Source organism: Anolis carolinensis, unplaced genomic scaffold (assembly GCF_035594765.1).
Source record: "Anolis carolinensis isolate JA03-04 unplaced genomic scaffold, rAnoCar3.1.pri scaffold_11, whole genome shotgun sequence".
NCBI classification, from domain to species: Eukaryota; Metazoa; Chordata; class Lepidosauria; order Squamata; family Dactyloidae; genus Anolis; species Anolis carolinensis.
In genome coordinates, this window is record NW_026943822.1 from 47,841 (window position 1) to 62,695 (window position 14,855).

Below are 14,855 nucleotides of genomic sequence, written 5' to 3' on the forward strand. Positions count from 1 at the left end.
AGCGCCCCCGCCATGCGGAAAGTGAACATAGAGGTATGAAAAGCAAAGAGCGCCCCCGCAATGCGGAAAGTGAACATAGAGGTATGAAAAGTAAAGAGCGCCCCCGCAATGCGGAAAGTGAACATAGAGGTATGAAAAGCAAAGAGCGCCCCCGCCATGCGGAAAGTGAACATAGAGGTATGAAAAGCAAAGAGCGCCCCCGCAATGCGGAAAGTGAACATAGAGGTATGAAAAGCAAAGAGCGCCCCCGCCATGCGGAAAGTGAACATAGAGGTATGAAAAGCAAAGAGCGCCCCCGCCATGCGGAAAGTGAACATAGAGGTATGAAAAGCAAAGAGCGCCCCCGCAATGCGGAAAGTGAACATAGAGGTATGAAAAGCAAAGAGCGCCCCCGCAATGCAGAAAGTGAACATAGAGGTATGAAAAGCAAAGAGCGCCCCCGCAATGCGGAAAGTGAACATAGAGGTATGAAAAGCAAAGAGCGCCCCCGCAATGCGGAAAGTGAACATAGAGGTATGAAAAGCAAAGAGCGCCCCCGCAATGCGGAAAGTGAACATAGAGGTATGAAAAGCAAAGAGCGCCCCCGCAATGCGGAAAGTGAACATAGAGGTATGAAAAGCAAAGAGCGCCCCCGCAATGCGGAAAGTGAACATAGAGGTATGAAAAGCAAAGAGCGCCCCCGCAATGCGGAAAGTGAACATAGAGGTATGAAAAGCAAAGAGCGCCCCCGCAATGCGGAAAGTGAACATAGAGGTATGAAAAGCAAAGAGCGCCCCCGCAATGCGGAAAGTGAACATAGAGGTATGAAAAGCAAAGAGCGCCCCCGCAATGCGGAAAGTGAACATAGAGGTATGAAAAGCAAAGAGCGCCCCCGCAATGCGGAAAGTGAACATAGAGGTATGAAAAGCAAAGAGCGCCCCCGCAATGCGGAAAGTGAACATAGAGGTATGAAAAGCAAAGAGCGCCCCCGCAATGCGGAAAGTGAACATAGAGGTATGAAAAGCAAAGAGCGCCCCCGCCATGCAGAAAGTGAACATAGAGGTATGAAAAGCAAAGAGCGCCCCTGCAATGCGGAAAGTGAACATAGAGGTATGAAAAGCAAAGAGCGCCCCCGCCATGCAGAAAGTGAACATAGAGGTATGAAAAGCAAAGAGCGCCCCTGCAATGCGGAAAGTGAACATAGAGGTATGAAAAGCAAAGAGCGCCCCTGCAATGCGGAAAGTGAACATAGAGGTATGAAAAGCAAAGAGCGCCCCCGCAATGCGGAAAGTGAACATAGAGGTATGAAAAGCAAAGAGCGCCCCCGCCATGCGGAAAGTGAACATAGAGGTATGAAAAGCAAAGAGCGCCCCTGCAATGCGGAAAGTGAACATAGAGGTATGAAAAGCAAAGAGCGCCCCCGCCATGCAGAAAGTGAACATAGAGGTATGAAAAGCAAAGAGCGCCCCTGCAATGCGGAAAGTGAACATAGAGGTATGAAAAGCAAAGAGCGCCCCTGCAATGCGGAAAGTGAACATAGAGGTATGAAAAGCAAAGAGCGCCCCCGCCATGCAGAAAGTGAACATAGAGGTATGAAAAGCAAAGAGCGCCCCTGCAATGCGGAAAGTGAACATAGAGGTATGAAAAGCAAAGAGCGCCCCTGCAATGCGGAAAGTGAACATAGAGGTATGAAAAGCAAAGAGCGCCCCCGCCATGCAGAAAGTGAACATAGAGGTATGAAAAGCAAAGAGCGCCCCCGCAATGCAGAAAGTGAACATAGAGGTATGAAAAGCAAAGAGCGCCCCCGCAATGCAGAAAGTGAACATAGAGGTATGAAAAGTAAAGAGCGCCCCTGCAATGCAGAAAAGGAACATAGAGGTATGAAACGAAGAAAAGGAACATAGCAGAGCATTGGATGTACCAGCCTGGGCGCAGAATTCAGTAGAGTCTCACTTATCCAACATTTGCTTATCCAACATTCTGGATTATCCAACGCAGTCGACCTTTTAGTAGTCAATGCTTCTGTAGTCAATGTTTTCAATACATTGTGATGTTTTGGTGCTAAATTCGTAAATACAGTCATTACTACATAGTATTACTGCATATTGAAGTACTTTTTCTGTCAAATTTGTTGTATAACGTGATGATTTGGTGCTTAATTTGTAAAATCATAAACTAATTTGATGTTTAATAGGCTTTTCCTCAATCCCTCCTTATTATCCAAGATATTTGCTTATCCAACATTCTGCCAGCCATTTATGTTTGATAAGTGAGACTCTACCGTAATACTATTGGACCTCCGAGGCGGCCTTCCATGGTTGTGGGTGAAACATCAGGAGAGAATGCTTCACGCTTGCCTCCCACATGCACGAGTTCTTTCTTCCTCCCACCCTGGACATCATCATCCCACAGATAGATAATAAACCCCTCTTGCCTGGTTTCCAACAGACCTCACGACCTCTGAGGATGCCTGTCAGTAATGTGGGCGAAACGTCAGGAGAGAGTGCTTTTTGGATGGCCTTCTGTCAGGAGGGCTTTGATAGTATCCTTCCAGTCAGGCAGATTGGGGTTGGACTCGACGGGCTTCGGGGCCCCTTCAAACTCTAAAATTCTATGACAAGCTGGATGTCCACCTGTCGGGAGGGCTTTGATGGTGTCCTTCTTGCTTGGCAGGCTGGGGTTGGACTAGATGGCCTCTGGGATCCCTTCCAAATGTAGGATTCTATGCCTCTAAAGCCTTACTTCTCCATATCACTAATTAGAACAGTGAGGATGAATGGCCATCTGTCAGGAGGGATCAGATGGTGCCTTCCTACCTATAACATGATGTTTTGGTGCTTAATTTGTAAAATCATAACCTATTTTGATGTTTAATAGGCTTTTCCTTAATGTTTCCAACATATTCGATTATCCAACGTTCTGCCGGCCCGTTTATGTTGGATAAGTGAGACTCTACTGTACATACAATATATTATATTATTAGTACAGCACAAGACAAGCATTATATATTATTATATTGTACTATATGACTATATTGCAATATTATTAGTAACATTTCATATAATATAAATATATCATTATAATAGTGTATTATTATTATATTGTAATACATCGGAATATTATCAATATTATATGTATAATATAATATTAGTACAGCACAATACAAGCATTATATATTATTATATTGTACTATATGACTATATTGCAATATTATTAGTAACATTACATGTAATATAAATATATCATTATAATAGTGTATAATTATTATATTGTTATACATCGGAATATTATCAATATTATATGTATATTATAATATTAGTACAGCACTATATAAGCATTGTATATTATTATATTGTACTATATTACTATATTGCAATATTATTTGTAACATTACATGGAATATAAATATACAATAGTGTATTATTATTATTATTATTATTATTATTATTACATTGTATTAACCCTAGGGGAGTGGTGGCATATAAGTTTAAATAATTAATAAATAAATAAATAAATATTACATCCGAATATTATTATCAGTATTATATTATATGTATATACAATATATAATATTAGTACAGCACAATACAAGCATTACATATTATTATATTGTACTATATGACTATATTGCAATATTATTAATAACATTACATGTAGTATAAATATATCATTATAATAGTGTATTATTATTATATTGTAATACATTGGAATATTATCAATATTATATGTATATTATAATATTAGTACAGCACAATATAAGCATTGTATATTATTATATTGTACTATATTACTATATTGCAATATTATTTGTAACATTACATGGAATATAAATATACAATAGTGTGTTCTTATTATTATTATTATTATTATTACATTGTATTAACCCTAGGGGAGTGGTGGCATATAAGTTTAAATAATAAATAAATAAATATTACATCAGAATATTATTATCAATAATATATGTATATGCAATATATTATAATATTAGTACAGCACAATATAAGCATTATATATTATTATATTGTACTATATGACTACGTTGCAGTATTACTACTAACATTACATGTAATATAAATATTTAATTATAATAGCATATTATTATTATTATATTGTAATACATCGGATTATTATTATCAATATTATATGTATATACAATATATTATAATATTAGTACAGCACAATATAAGCATTGTATATTATTATATTGTACTATACGACTATATTGCAATATTATTAGTAACATTACATGGAATATAAATATACAATAGTGTATTATTATTATTATTATTATTGCATTGTTTTGCATCAGAATATTATTATCAGTATTATATGTATATACAATTATAATAGCGTATTATTATTATTATATAGTAATACATTGGAATATTATTATCAGTATTTTATACATTATAATAGTACAGCACAATATAAGCATTATATATTATTATATTGTACTATATGACTATATTGCAATATTATTAGTCATATTACATGTAATATAAATATACAATAGTGTATTATTATTATTATTATTACATTGTATTGCATTGGAATATTATTATCAGTATTATATGTATATACATTATAATATTAGTACAGCACAAAACAAGCATTATATATTATTATATTGTACTATAGGACTATATTGCAATATTATTAGTCATATTACATGTAATAAAAATATACAATTATAATAGTGTATTATTATTATTATTATTATTAAATTGTATTGCACTGGAATATTATTATCAGTATTATATGTATATACAATTATAATAGCGTATTATTATTATTATATTGTAATACATCGGAATACTATTATCAATATTATATGTATATACATTATAATATTAGTACAGCACAATATAAGCATTATATATTATTATATTGTACTATAGGACTATATTGCAATATTATTAGGAATATTACGTGTAATATAAATATATAATTATAATACCGTATTATTATTATTATTCTATTGTATTACATCGGAATATTATCAATATTATATGTGTATACAGTATATGATGAGTATAGTATAATATGAGTATTCTCAATTATTCTATTGTGAAATTGATACAGGAGGCATGATGGACAGGTGTCTTCCTGGTCCCGCCTTCTTCCTTCTGGTCTACTTTTTTACTTTCTCAAACCTATTAGTAGAGATAATTTCTAAGCCGAAGCGCCGGCGTTGTCCGTAGACACCTCCAGGGTCATGTGGCCACTGGCACGACGGCATGGAGCGCCGTTACCTTCCCGCTGGAGCGGTACCTATTGATCTACTCACACTCTGGAGGTTGGTGCTCACCTCCATTTATTTTTTTTAAATCATTTTTATTGAAAACTTTTTTTGGATACATAATTATTTTTAAAAAAAGGTCAGGAAAAAAGAAGAGGCCTGGGCGAACTTGGGACTCCAACTCCCACAATGCCTAGCAGCCAGCCTACGGGTTGGGAAGAGTCCCAAACTCCGGCAGGCAGGGAGGGCGCGCAGGCCAAGGGGGTTTTCCTGCCTGGGATTCCTTCCCCGCCTTGGCCTGCAAACGTCCGGGCAGGGAAGGGAGGCAGGCGCGGCCTCACGCCCAACCCCGGCTCGGTTTGGAAGGCCACGCTCCCGGCGCCCTTCCTCCTCCTCCCGGGCCTTGGCGACGAAGCCTCGACGGACCCGGGTCACCGTGGAAACGCCGCCCCGAACGCCTCTGACCGGGCCGGGCCGCCATCTTGCCGCCCTGTGACGGAGCTTCCGGTGACGCCGAGGAGGCCGCGCAGGCGCAGAAGGGAGGGAGAGGGATGCCTGTGGTGGGCGGGGCCAAGTTCGCTCTCATAGGGAGCAGCCCGCGCAGGCGCATAAAGGGATGCCCGCAGTGGGCGGGGCCAAGTTCGCTCTCATAGGGAGCAGCCCGCGCAGGCGCATAAAGGGATGGCTGTAGTGGGCGGGGCCACGTTCGCTCTCATAGGGAGCAGCCCGCGCAGGCGCATAAAGGGATGCCTGTAGTGGGCGGGGCCAAGTTCGCTCTCATAGGGAGCAGCCCGCGCAGGCGCATAAAGGGATGGCTGTAGTGGGCGGGGCCACGTTCGCTCTCATAGGGACCAGGCCGCACAGGCGCATAAAGGGATGCCTGCAGTGGGCGGGGCCAAGTTCGGTCTCATAGGGAGCAGTCCGCACAGGCGCATAAAGGGATGCCTGCAGTGGGCGGGGCCAAGTTCGCTCTCATAGGGAGCAGGCCGCACAGGCGCATAAAGGGATGCCTGCAGTGGGCGGGGCCACGTTCGCTCTCATAGGGAGCAGCCCGCGCAGGCGCATAAAGGGATGCCTGTAGTGGGCGGGCCAAGTTCCCTCGAATCGGGAGCAGGCCGCGCAGGCGCAGGAGTGTCTGCAGTGCCTTTTCTGTTGCATGCTTGCTGTGGGGCAGAGTGCTGGGCTTGGTGGTCCCTGTGTAGACTTGCCCACGGCTGCATGGGACAGGAAAGGCCCTGCAGACTCATCCTGCCAGAGAAGTCAACCATGAACCAACCTGGACACAGAATATTTATTTATTTATGACAGTATTTCTTCCCAAACCTTCTCACCCAATAAGGGGAGACTCAGGGTGGCTTACAAATAGAAAATACACATATAAACAATTACAATGACATTTCAATCCAATTTAAAATTCAGTGACATTAAAACTTTCATAAAATTATTATTATTAAGGCAAAAATTCAATGCCTTATTATACAAAGCAAAAAAAACATAACATAAAATCAATAGGAACAATCAACATATAAATACACTTTAGTGCCATGTAGGCAGAGTTAAATACTCTTTGGCACTTGCCAGAGGTACTTGGGGTGCAAGAAAATTATATTCCCGCTCCCATCTCCCCCAGGAGGACTCGGGGTGGCTCACATGGGAAACAAGCCCAATGACAGATGTAATAAACAGTCATACATTAAAAATATAAACAATATAAACAATTAAACCATATAACAGCATATCAGAACAATGAGTCTGAGCATAGTACAATATATATATATAGAGGCAAAAATTATACAGGTACTTTATTTGTAAAAACAAGGTCAGGTGTATAAAATGCAGTAACATAAACTGTCATGTAATCTAGATGTTTAATGCTGTCAAATATTTAACGTTGTGCCTTTGAATAATAACCAGAACACACTTTTTTGGGAAGAGTTTTATTCTTGAAAGCTGACATCGTTGGAAAGGGGTCGACCTCAGCAGCTCCGAAAAGGCAAGGCGTCCTGCTCTCCGCTCTCTCTCTGGGATCTCCCTCCGTCCGTCCGTCCGTCCGTCCTTGGCTCTTGTCCAGGAGGAGCCCCTCCCTCGGGGATTTTGGAGACATGGAACAAGGGAGAAGACAGGGGTCAGGAGGGCTGAACCAAGGGGAGCATCTCGCTTTTGGGGGGCTCTTGGGAACGACGGGAGCAAAGGCACCGCTTTACGCACGTGGCTTTTCCTCCTGCTAAGAGGAGAGGATCCCCTGTCACCAGGCATTTGTGGGGGTCCCTGGGGGGGTGGCCCTGCACGGAGACAAGGGGGGGGGGTCCTGGGCCCCACGTTTGCATTCAGAAACAGGCTCCCGTGCGCCAGACCTTTGCGTGAGGAACGCGGCTGCCCCTGGGAGGGAGGGAGGGCCGTCCGTTGGCCCTGGGCGGATGGTGGGGGGCTTTCCTAGGCCGTCGGATGGGGGCAGAGCGGGGGCCAAGCCCGGTACCACAGGGAGGCCTCTGGGGGCCCGGGCGGGGGGCTCCCAGCACAGGGCAGGGGTTGGGGGGCCGGGGGGGGCGGAGCCCTTCTTCCCACGGGAGGCCCGGAGGCCCCCTCCCACTAGGTTCTTGCCAACAGGCAAAAACAGTCCTATTTAAAAGCCTAGCCTGCCCGGGTTAGAACTGGGTTAGTAGGGTTAGCGGTTAGTGCAGGGATTAATCTGAGCTACTACATCCCGGGGACGTTTTAAAATGCCCGTGACGTGGGCTGAGAGCGGCCCCTCGGGTCCCCAGGGGGGTGCCAAGGCCGGGCCCCCGCTCTCCCCCCAGCCGTGACCCCCTGCCTGTGCAGGGAGACCCCCCCCCACGACCTGCCCAGGGCAAAGGGAGGACCCGTCCGTCACCGAGTGGGGCCTCAACGCCACGCACAAGGGGAGCCGTGGGTGGTGTTCCTTGCGCAAAGGCCTAGCGCACTGCTCTTGAATGCAAAGGCCTAGGAGCCTGCTCTTTAATGCAAAGGTAGGCGTTAAATGCCTGGTCTAACATTAATGACAGGGGATCTCAGTGGGGGGGCCCTCTCCATCAGTGGGGGGCCCCTCCCCCTAGCAACAACATACTACTATATAACATACTAATATTGTGCTAGGATAATAATATACTCTATTGTATATTAATGTCATATTGATACTAATATGAATAAATAATATGAACATACATACTACTATATAACATAATAACATTGTGCTAGGATAATAATATACTCTATTGCAGGGGTCCCCAAACCTTTTAAACAGGGAGCCAGTTCACGATCCTTCAGACCATTGCAGGGCCAGACTATAGTTGGCCACCAAGCAATAATAATAATTAATAATAATAATAATAATAATAATAATAATAATTATGAGGGTTGGAAGGGTTGGCCATTGAGTCCAATCCCTTTCTGCCTTTGTGCACCGAAAGCACAAGCAAAGCACCCCTGACAGATGGCCACCCAGCCTCAATGCTAATGCTAATAATAATAATAATAATAATAATAATAATAATAATAATAATAAGGGTTGTGCTGTGGGGGCCGGATAAATGGCTTCGATGGGCCGCATCCCGCACACGGGCCTTAGTTTGGGGACCCCTGCTTTATTGTATATTAATGTAATATTGATACTAATATGAATAACTAATATTAACATCTAATGACTAATACTGACATCTAATAATTAAGATGCTCCTCCCCTAATAACATGCTATTCTAATTTTTATATACAGTAGAGTCTCACTTATCCAACATTCTGGATTATCCAACGCATTTTTGTAGACAATGTTTTCAAGACATCATGATATTTTGGTACTAAATTCATAAATACAGTAATTACTACATAGCATTACTGCATATTGAACTACTTTTTCTGTCAAATTTGTTGTATAACATGATGATTTGGTGCTTAATTTGTAAAATCATAAACTAATTTGATGTTTAATAGGCTTTTCCTTAATCCCTCCTTATTATCCAACATATTCGCTTATCCAACATTCTGCTGGCCCGTTTATGTTGGATAAATGAGACTCTACTGTGTGTGTGTGTGTATATATATATATATATATATATATATAATTTAATATATAATAATTACAACATATTGTATATACATATATTCATAATATTATATTGTAATACGATATACTAATAATACAATATAATAATATTAATTATATATTATGTTTTGCATGTAATATTACTAATAATACTACCATATATTGATATAGTACAATATAGTAATTTATTGCCAGTATTGTACTATGCTAATAATATAATATTGTATGTAAATTTAATTTTTAAGCCGTTCTGAGTCCCCTTCGGGGTGAGAAGGGCAGCATATAAATCTAATAAATAAATAAATAAATAAAGCAATATAATACTAACAATGATACAATAATATTAATTACATATTATATTTTAAATGTAATATTGGTAACAATATTTCTATATAGTGGTATAGTGCAATGTAGTAATATATAATGCTAATATTGTGCTATGCTAATGAGATAGTGTATGTAAATATAACTTGTAAGCCGCTCTGAGTCCCCTTTAAGGGAAAAGAGGGCGGGGTATAAATGTAGTAAATAAATAAATACATAAATCTCTTTTTACCAGGCTTCAAATTAATAATATGGGATCCCTTCATGCCTGGCTATGCAGTCATTGAGAATAAGGCTGGACCCCATAGGCCTGCATTGAGGTTAAGATTCTGCCAGGCATCCTATTAAAAATGGAGGGTCCCTCCCCTTACGTTAACCAGAGGGGATCTCCTTTATCCAACAAGAGAGGTTCCCACCTGCTAGGTTTGGCTTTAAACGCAGCGGGTCCCTCAGAAGCCTGGTTTTAAATTAATTGCAAACCTCCTTTAACGAGGGTTTGCCTTACAAATAGAGTTTTCCACGTGCCAGGCCCTTTTTATCAAGGTTGGCCCGGGCTGTGGCGCAGGCGGGAGAGCAAGCCAGCTGCAATTATAACTGCAATGAATCACTCTGACCAGGAGGTCATGAGTTCGAGACCCGCTCGGAGCTTATGTTTGTCTTTGTTCTATGTTAAAAGGCACTGAATGTTTGCCTATATGTGTCATGTGATCCGCCCTGAGTCCCCTTTGGGGTGAGAAAGAAGGGCGGAATAGAAATGCTGTCAATAAATAATAAATAAAAGGGGCTCCACGTATACCTTGAATGGGTTCTCTTTGCGAGCGCTTGGCCGGAAGCCCCAAACTGCTTCAAGGCATTTACAATGGCCAATTGCCGGAGTGGGAGTCCCCGATCTATTGGGGGGAGAGTCCCTGAGGGCCCCCAGCTGTATATGCGTGTGTGTGTGTGTCATGTGTGTGTCATGTGTGTGTGTGCAAAGCAGCCGTGGAGGTTGGAAGGAACGTCTCACCTGGCTTTAGGGCTCCGCTGTAGGAATCTCCTTCCCGGAATCTTCTTTTTACCTGTGTAGCAGATGCTTTCCAAACAGGAAGGATCCCTCTCGGCCGATGGGAGACGGTGTCCGGCAGGAGCCCTCCGGGAGTCCAGGCACATGAAACGGGAGAGAAAAGAGAAGGTCTATACCCGACTTTTCATGAAAAAAGAATAGGATATCTCCCCAGGCAGGCCTTAAGGGTTAAAAGAAGCAGGGATCTCCCCACGGTTGGCCTTAAGGGTTAAAAGAAGCAGGGATCTCCCCACGGTTGGCCTTAAGGGTTAAAAGAACCAGGGATCTCCCCACGGTTGCCTTAAGGGTTAAAAGAACCAGGGATCTCCACATCGCCTGGCGTTACCTTAAAGAATAGGAGATCTCTATAGGCCAGGGCAGCTTAGTTTAACAAAAGGAGATCCCTATAGGCCAGGCCACTTTAGTTTAACAAAAGGAGATCTCTATAGGCCAGGCCACCTTAGTTTAACAACAAGAGATCTCTATAGGCCAGGCCACCTTAGTTTAACAAAAGGAGATCCCTATAGGCCAGGCCACTTTAGTTTAACAAAAGGAGATCTCTATAGGCCAGGCCACCTTAGTTTAACAAAAGGAGATCCCTATAGGCCAGGCCACCTTAGTTTAACAAAAGGGGATCTCTATAGGCCAGGCCGCCTTAGTTTCTGGATAGGAGATCTCTATAGGCCTTACTTTAAGAATAGAGGATCCCCTTTAACCAGGCTTTAATTAGGAACAGAGGTCCCCTGGGTGGGTGGCCTTACATAAATAAAAGGGGGTCCCTACATGCCTATGTTTGCAGTCAAAAACCAGGTTGGCCATGTTCTGGCGGCCACGGCTGGCCTCCCCTTGTGTGTGGCGCCGAAGCTCCGCCCGGGGAGGGAGGGGGCGTCCGTTGGCCCTGGGCGGACGCTATACAGGCGGCAGGGGTCATGGGTTGGGGGAGAGCGGGGGGCCCAGCCCTGGCACCGTGGGGGGCACACTGAGGGCCCCAGGGGCTGCTCTCAGGACACCTTGCGGGCATTTTGAATGTCCTTCTAGGGGAGCCCTTCTACGGGGGGCCAGGAGGCCCCCTTCCCTCCCAGCTTGGTTCTTGCCAGCAGGCAAAACACAGTCCTATTTAAAAGGCCAGGCTGCCCTAGTTAGAATGGTGTTAGTAGGGTTAGTAGGTGAGTTAAGGTATTAATATTTTTATTACTAGCCACTGTCTAAGTTTAAGGGAGCTTTTAAAATGCCCGTAACGTGTGCTGCTCCCCGCGGTGCCAGGGCCGGGCCCCCCGCTGCCCCCCAAGCTGTGGCCCCTACGGCTTGTATAGGAAAACCCCCATCATCTGCCTAGAACAAAGGGAGGACCCGTCCGTTCCCGAGTGGGAAACTTCGATGCCACACACGAGGGGAACCGTGTTCTTCATGCAAAAGCCTAGCACACAGGTAGCCTGTTTTTTATTGCAAAGATAGACATTAAATGCCTAGCCTGACACCCATTACCCTGACAATGACCTTTTTGGGGGGGCGGGCGGTGTCCTTGCAAGAGTGTCTTCAAGCATCTTCTGTCTTCTGTCTCTTCGACCTTTTGTGTATATATATATATATATAATTTTCAGCATAGCATGTTATGGGTCTTAAGGCTGGAAATAAATCAGATTGGTAAAAAAAATGCCATTATTATTCTACTCATTTCCTCTGGAAAGCTGTGTGAATTTTCAAAAATGTTGCCATGTGTTGTCAAAGGCTTTCATGGCCGGAATCACTGGGTTGTTGTGAGTTTCTGGGCTGCCACCTCAAAAAGCAGGGCCAGCTAACACCTCCAAACACAGGATTCCCCCAGGCAGGAAGCAGCCAGGCCTTGAAACTGCAGGCCATTCAATGCTAATCAAGGTGGCCAATAGCAGCATTCACATCGGCCTCCAACAGACAAGAGTTCTTTCTCCCACCCTGGACATTTCGCAGATATATAAAAACTTCACCAGCAATCTATGGTTTCCTGCCATAGATGTGGGCGAAACGTCAGGAGAGAATGCTTCTGGAAACCAATTATTATTTCAGATTATAATAAATAAAATGCAACAATATTCACCTGGTCCCTGCAGAAAAAGCTGTGCTAATTTTCAAAAGTTTTGCCTTTGTTTCTCCCTTCCGTTTCACAAGGCTTGGCCATTTCTGAGGTAAAGTCTGAGATGACAATCTCTTAATAAATAAAATTGGCATTTTCTTCTTTCTATTTCACAAGGCTTTTCTGAGGTAAAGGTTCGATAAAGAAAATTCTGAAATAATAAGGAAATATACATGAATAAAGTGAAAAGAAGTTATCCAGATGACAGAAAAAACATATTCTGAGGTAAAATTTATTGCTCAGAGTAAAGCCACCTGGCTCTTTATGGCCCTTTATGGGTCTTAAGGCTGGAAATAAATCAAATGGTGTAAATTTCCAAAAATGTTGTTCTTTGTCTTTCTCTGGACAAAAGTTTTGTAATTTTTGAGGTGATAGAATAATAAACTATTCATCAATAAAGCAGGTATTTCCACAAATATTTGTATGATTTTTTGGGTGAATATTTTATTTCAATGTATGTGAATGTTTCCATGATTGTTTTTTTCTGAATACGTTTGTGAATATTTTTATGAATATTTTTGTGAATATTTTTCCCCAAATACTTTGCTTATTTTGGGCAAATGTTTCTGCAAATATTTTTTATGATTATGTTTGTCACTATTTTAATGATTTTGTAAATATTTCAGTGAACATTGTTTCCAACTGTATCTTCTCTCTTACTAGAGAAAGGCTTTGTGACGAGGTGATTTCTGAGGCAAAACCTCATGGAAGTCTTAATAAATGAAATAATTTCCTTCTTTCTGTTTCACAAAGCCTTTATCCACCTTTATCTGGAGAAAGACCTAGTGCTATTTGAGGCCGTTTTTGAAAATTTAAGACCAGAGTAATATAATAAAACAGGCCTTTCCTCCTGTTTGTATTTCACTTTTGAGGGGATTCCTGAGGTAATGAAAGAACCCCCAAAACAACAAGGAAACCAACCTAAAATCGAGTGGGAGAGAGAGGGTCCTCTGGACGGGAAGAAAAGCCTTTCCTGAGGTAAAAGTGACTCCCCAAAGGAAAGGCGTCTCTCTCCTCTTTAAACTCTTTCCAGATTCATCCCCAAGAAAGTAGGCTGACCCAGGCGAGGCCACAGCACGGGCCCTGATTCACCTCTCTCTCCGGCTCTGGGTAGTGGGAGGAGAGAGAGAGAGAGAGAGCCCGCCCGCCCTTCCCGGCCTGTCTCCTCGGGGCCTTCCTTCCTTCCAGCCACGGCTCTTCCCTCCTTCCCAGCCCGGCCTGAACCACGGCTGCCAGGCCAGGCGCCCTTCTCTCTCTCTCTCTCTCTCTCTCGGAGGGAAAGGAAACGCCTGGGCGCCAAACGAGGCCCCGTTTCCTGAGGTAAATTCACGGCTGAGGCGCCAAGAAGAAGCCCCGCCTCCACCACGGCCGCCTTTTCGGCCTTGGTCCCACCCCTCCTCCCTCCCTCTGCCGCCGCCCGATTGGACGATTCTCCCGCACGTCACAGGCTCAGAGAGGGCTTCGCCAATTTGGGCGGGAAAGCAGGGAGCTGCTCGACGCATGCGCACTCCGTTGTCATCTAAACTAGATACAGTAGTCTCACTTATCCAACGTTCTGGATTATCCAACACATTTTTATAGTCAACGTTTTCAATATATCGTGATATTTTGGTGCTAAATTCATAAATAAAGTAATTACAACATAACATTACTGCGTATTGAACTGCTTTTTCTGTCAAATTTGTTGTAAAACGTGATGTTTTGGGGCTTAATTTGTAAAATCATAACCTATTTTGATGTTTAATAGGTTTTTTCTTAATCTCTCCTCATTATCCAACATATTCGCTTATCCAACATTCTGCCAGCCCGTTTGTGTTGGATAAGTGAGACTCTACTGTACTTTTTCTGTCAAATTTGTTGTAAAACGTGATGTTTTGGGGCTTAATTTGTAAAATCATAACCTATTCTGATGTTTAATAGGTTTTTTCTTAATCTCTCCTCATTATCCAACATATTCGCTTATCCAACGTTCTGCCGGCCCGTTTATGTTGGATAAGTGAGACTCTACTGTAGTTTTTCTGTCAAATTTGTTGTAAAACGTGATGTTTTGGGGCTTAATTTGTAAAATCATAACCTATTTTGATGTTTAATAGGCTTTTCCTT

General features: G+C 42.6%; 1 long non-coding RNA gene across 1 annotated transcript; it reads right to left on the minus strand.

Moving 5' to 3' along the window:
- Nucleotides 1-11,361: 11,361 nt before the first annotated feature.
- Nucleotides 11,362-14,079, minus strand: LOC134293928 (uncharacterized). The gene is made up of 3 exons (XR_010000885.1): nt 13,674-14,079; nt 12,717-12,903; nt 11,362-12,267 (listed from the first exon to the last, which is right to left on the minus strand). It is a non-coding gene; the product is annotated as an uncharacterized LOC134293928 (long non-coding RNA).
- Between the last annotated feature and the right edge of the window lie 776 nt (nt 14,080-14,855).